The sequence below is a fragment of the Sorghum bicolor genome, chromosome 2 (genome assembly GCF_000003195.3).
Source record: "Sorghum bicolor cultivar BTx623 chromosome 2, Sorghum_bicolor_NCBIv3, whole genome shotgun sequence".
NCBI classification, from domain to species: domain Eukaryota; kingdom Viridiplantae; phylum Streptophyta; class Magnoliopsida; order Poales; family Poaceae; genus Sorghum; species Sorghum bicolor.
In genome coordinates, this window is record NC_012871.2 from 12907797 (window position 1) to 12913796 (window position 6000).

A 6000-nucleotide genomic window follows, 5' to 3' on the forward strand; every position below is an offset into this window, starting at 1 on the left:
GTTGACAAACCAAAGTTTGAGGCTCCTATTCTTAATTTCCAACCTTTGCTCATTTAGTCCTAGTTATTAAACGTTTATTCTAGCCTAATAACGATCAGTGAACAACTTTGCTTAAGGTTGATGATGGTGATGTGACTAAATGATTTTGCAAGAAAACATGACTTAAACGTGTATTGTAACCTAATGAACGGTGAACAATTTTGCTTAAGGTTGATGGTGTGACCCTAATGAACGTTTAACAACTTTTTGCTTAAGGTTGTCGGTGAGGTGACTAAATGACTTTGCAAGAAAACATGGCTCGATTGTCAAAAGAAAAAAAAAAACATGGCTAGCTTGAAGATGTTGTGGGATGCGGCCGGCCAACCACGTGGGCAGTGACACTTGCCAATGCGGCGACGCAGACTCCACACGTATTAGGTTTTTTCTAAGCCACTTACAAGCTATGACTAAAAAATCATTAACTTATATAAGTTCTCAAGATGCGTTCTAGGTTTTTGTAAGTGTTGTTATCTCATGCGCAGAAACATGTGTACCTTAAGTTTTAATCCAATCAACTAATCTAGCATGCTAGACTAGGAAGGTAAGCCGCACACCAAGAATTGCAATAAGTAAATGTGGAAATGTAAATGAGTTTTTTTAGCAACAAAACATAAATGAGTTAAAGAAGAAAACTCCCGTTTGATGATATTTTTTCCAAGGGCCACTACTATACAAAATCTTTTGAGAGACATTTTGTTTTTGTGCCACAAAAGCAGGCGGGCTGGCGGCCTGTAAAGCAGATATCCACCGAGTTTTAGAAGTCAAATCTCACATATAGCTACAAATAAGGGGTAATATCAAAAGACAATGCATAAATTATATAACGTACTTAGTATAAAAGAGATAACCTTTGATAGCAACAGCGGATAAACAACTCCAAACTTCGGGTATTAACTTCTCTCTACATGATCCAACTGACTGGTTGATCACAAGCCTAAACTTCTCCTAAGGTTTGGGGGAAATAGCAAGAACTACACAAGTATAGCAACTAGATTCTATATATCCCACAATCTCATGATCAATGTGACAAATAATGTAGAGCATTAAATAATAAATAATGGTCATATTTAACACACAAGAATCATCATCGTCGATGCAAGAATCCCCAAGGCTGCTCATGACCGTGAGCACGACGGCTAGTATACCAGTTTTACACTCTGCAGAGGTTGTACATCTTTACCCATGAGTCATGATTTACCCTTTCGCCCGAGGTAGCTAATCTCTTAACCCCCTTCCTAGGGAGGTCGACAGGGATCACTATGAAGCCTTTCAAAGGTTTCGTCTAACAAGTTAGGGCCATTAGATTCACTCGGCAGGCAGATATAGAGCCCCCCTTCCATGGTACATAACCCGCAGCCTATACACACGGACAGAGGCCACACTATACCCAACGTGTCTAGCCATTCTTACGCCATTTAAGGTAACCGCTAACAAGCTAGAAAAAGGTCCTCATACTGAGCTAAAGCCAGAGCCATTATAGCCCTCATGGTTGCACTATTGTCCCGGTTATCACTTACAGATAAATCATCAAGTGGCTAAAAAGTCATTTTTATCATTTATTACTTAACATTAATCTAGTCACAGAATCATGGTCACAGAATTAAAATCCAAATGCTATACTTGCCTTAATCCAAATTGCTCTTGTTGATTCTGCTGGTCTTATTAGTTGTCCAAGGCTCTGATCTTGATCACTGAAGTACTCTTGATCACCACGAGTTGCTCTCCGTCTAAACTCGACCATCGATCATCGACACACAAACAAACGGAGACAAACATACACGAAGCAAATAAGGCTACAATTAGAATCAATACACCAAGCAATAAAATGGTTTGAAAACTAATCTACACATTGCTACAAGCGCGCAGTCGTGAAAAAACACTCTAATCGGAGCTACGATGAAAAAGAAACGACAACCGAAAGATTGTCTTTATAAGAGAGAAAACTTTAAGCTTCATTTATTTTAACAATATAAAAGCATATCTATTTGAATTGCATATGACGTGAGTTGAAACAAATCAAATTATAATTTAAAAACATATTAGTGATATCAATTAAATTGTTTAATATTTATATATAAAAACATCGATGTGTAACTTCTCTGTTAATTTTATTTATAAAAACTGGTTACATAAACATTAATCAATTTAGAAATTAAACTAATGAAATAATAAAAACGTGACATGAAAACATTAGCACTGCTGCATCGGGCATGTCGACACAAATCTAATGCAATTTAACTGAGCCAAAACGGAGTTAAAACCAAGAAATGATGGAGATCCCTTGCTCGTGTATTTCTATAGTATTTGTGGATTTATTTTTCTAAATGAAAACGGCCATAATGCTTACTTGATGTTATAGTGATGTGATCATGATGTCATCGTGCTAATTAGGCATTGGAGCATGGCATAGCACATCGAGCGGCACCAGCAGCGCCGGCCGTATCATGGGAAAAACTAAACCGCAATTACAATCACAGAATCACTCGAAAGAAAAGCAAACGAATCAGAGGCTTCAAAACATCGAAAGGGATACGGGGAGTGCGGGATGTACCATACCAACGCGGTGGCCGTTGCCCGTTGGTGGCGGTGCGGCGGAGAGCCGATGACAATGACGCCGAAGCTTGCCTGCGGCAGCGGCGGCGGGGGCTCAACCAAAGCTAGGGCAGAACGTGTGATGTAAAAGAAAATCAACGCATACTACGTGTGTACGTACGTGAGGTTTGGATGAGTTGGACTAGGGTTAGAATTTAATATTTTCGAAAATCATTTTAAATCATTTTAAATTATTTTTAAACTTTAGTCAAACCACTCATTGCAACAAAAATTAATGCAAAAGCATGAATGCTCAACAAGTTGCTAAGTTCTATGATAAATTTTAATTAACTAAAAATATTATTTTTTTCTATGTTCTCATGAGCACAAAAATACCAAATTAAATTATTTTTTCTCTATTTCTAAAGAACAAATTGTTAGGGTGTTACACGGTCCGCCTCGGTTAATCTGAGCTGGGCCGCTGGCCCGGAAACCGCCTAGGTTAATACGTTAACCATGGCGGCTGACCTAAGGAGACCGCCACGGTTAATACGTTAACCGTGACGGTTGTGTTGCAGTGACCGTCACGGTTAATCCATTTAACCACGACGGTTGCTTTAGAGTAACCGTCTCGGTTAAGTTTTAACTGTGGTGGTTGCTCTAACTGCAACCGCCACAGTTAATAAGTGATTAACCGTGGCGGTTTCTGTAATGTGCCCGCCACGGTTAAGTCTATACCTATATAAGTAGCAACAACCCCATTCTTCTTCCCTGTGGCTCCTTCTCCATTTATTAGGGTTTTGACCTCAAAATCCTAATATTTGATATCTTAGAGGGGAGAAGGTTTTGCCCTTAGATTTGGTGAAGGGGCAACGCAAGAGGTGGATTTCTTACTCTCTAACTCTCATTTTCTCTCCTTTGCATTATTTAGGTGGTTTTGAGCTAGATCTAAATCTAGCTCTAGATCTAGATCCAAATGGAGGAGAGAGAAAACTAGATCTAGGGCTACTCACATGTTTTTTCTTAATCATTCCGCTGTTTTCATATGGCTTTTTTGTTTTTCTTCCTTTGTATGTGCAAGGTGGTCGCGGTCATCATGGACAGGGAAGAGTGGATGTATAAGATACTGAGGGTCAGCAACGATTTGGCTTTTCTGGGACGTGTGAGAAAGTTTGTTGCCGCTGCAAAAAAAGCACCGTGTGCGTTTGGGTCGAGAGCGCATCATTTGTCCATGCAATAGCTGCAAGAACAACCTTCTCCAGGAAGATAATGTGATGCAGTCTCACTTGATCCGGCATGGACTGGTCATATCCAGTCACCTCCGCATCCACCCATGCCCCCGCTACCAGTCAGCCTTGTCATGCTCAACGCATCAACATAGGCTGGTTGTAGGCGTCAAATCTGATATTTGTAGTAGGCTATTGTCAGCATCCATGTCGAGGCCCACTTCAAGCGCCCACCCGTCCCTAGTCGGCTAGTCGCCAGCTCGCCTTTAGCTAACCATTTGCACGACAAGCAGCTGACCCACAGCCGGTCTGCCTCCACATCGCTACCCACCCACCTATCTCGAGCCGACCTACCTTCATGTGTTAGATGCTCACCCGCCTCTAGCAAGCCACTGATAGCCTCCGCGTTAGGGTTCGCCTCCATGTCAAAGCTTGCATTGAGGGCCGCCCTGGTTGACGCCGTAGGTCGCCTCCATGTCGGCGCTCATCTCTAGGCGACTGCAAGAAGAAGAAAGCTCCTTCATGTAGAGTCATTCTAAGCCTCATCTTCTGTCACCGCACCTCACTACCTTTAGTGGCAACCTCATCTCTAGTACACGCCAACCTTGAGCGCCTCCTGTCGACGAAAGCTAGTCGGCAGTCTGCCTTGGGGTATACCCACGGTAGTAGTTTATCGGTAGACGGTGCGCAAACTACGAACTCGATGGTGACGCAAGACACGGACAAGCTTTTTATCCAGGTTCGGCCGCCGAGCTGGCGTAACACCTACGTCCTGTGTCTCGTTGTATTGATTTGTGTTGAGAGAATAATGATATCCTAGGGGGTCCCTTGCCTCTCCTTATATAGTCCGGATGGTAGGGTTACAGATCTGGAAACTAATCCTAGTCGGTTACAATTGCCATAGATAGTTTGATATCAATTCCTATAACCGACTAGAATCCTGCTTGATCTCTACGTCTTGTTTCCTTATGTGAAACTCTGAGCTGTCGGATCAAGCCTCGAACTTGTCTCGTAATGGGCCAAGCCTCCTGGCCCAAGTCTAGCCGTAAGGGTATAGGAGTTTATACCCCCACAGCTAGTCCCCGAGCACCATGTATTGTGAAGTAACACGCCGTCTTGAGCTTCTTCGACCAATGAAACTTGACGCCTTCAATAAGCAGGAGAGTTGCCCTATCAGTCGTAATGACATTTTGACCAACTTCAAAGATAGTTGACCAACATTGGCATCGAAGAAGCAGGCTGATCGAAGAATGCATGGTGCTCTTAACCAAAAAAGATTTCTTTCTTGGTGAAGTGTGCCCACTTTATTTTTCTGAAAAGTATAGCCTTTCAAAAAGAAAGCATATTCACCGCAAGGTAAAGTGTGCCCACTTAGTCCCCGAGCTTGGTAGTAGGTGACGTAGGCACGTGGTGCCAGGGTCAAAAGAAAATTTCTCAAAGAAACTTTGAACTGAGATGCATCGCCAGATGCATCGTACCGATGTAGTCCCCGAGCTTGCTGGAAGGCGAAGTATGAGCCTTGTACCAAGGTCTAAAAAATTCAAGTTATCCAGTCCCCGAGCATCTCATGCTCATTTGCCATCGGTTAGACTTATCAACCCATCCCCGAGCGTGTAGTGCTCGGTGGTTGGTGCAGTACTCATATTTCCAAACTGGCAGACTGGTCGACCAGTCCCCGAGCATACAACACTCGGTGGTCAGTGCAGTCCCCAGATCTCCAAACTGGAAGACTGGGCGACCAGTCCCCGAGCATACAGTGCTCGATGGTCGGTGCAATCCCTAGATCTCCATGCACGAAAACTGGACGACCAGTCCCCGAGCTTACAGTGCTCGGTGGTCGGTGTAGTTCCCAGGAACGTTTGATCCACTACCAATTTTTATCTGTTATTTTGAAAACGTCTTTTCACATAAATGGGCGATGTGACGAGACCTCCTGACGCGCTGTCGGATGGTTGCGTGAAAAGGTGCGCCCGGTAACTATGCAGCCGCCATTTGCGCGGTTTGAGAAAAGGAAACCATCAATTATACCAAAAGGTCGCCGTATTAACTGCCGATAATCATTGAAAACCGAAGCGCCGCGTCCGCCGCTGGGCCTGCCCACTTCCCAAGAATGCGGGAAGTGGGAGGGGTGGAGTTGTGGTTTATAAAAGCCTGACAGTGCCCCCGCATTGCTTACCCTGCCATCGCCTTCAAGCTTTCCGCT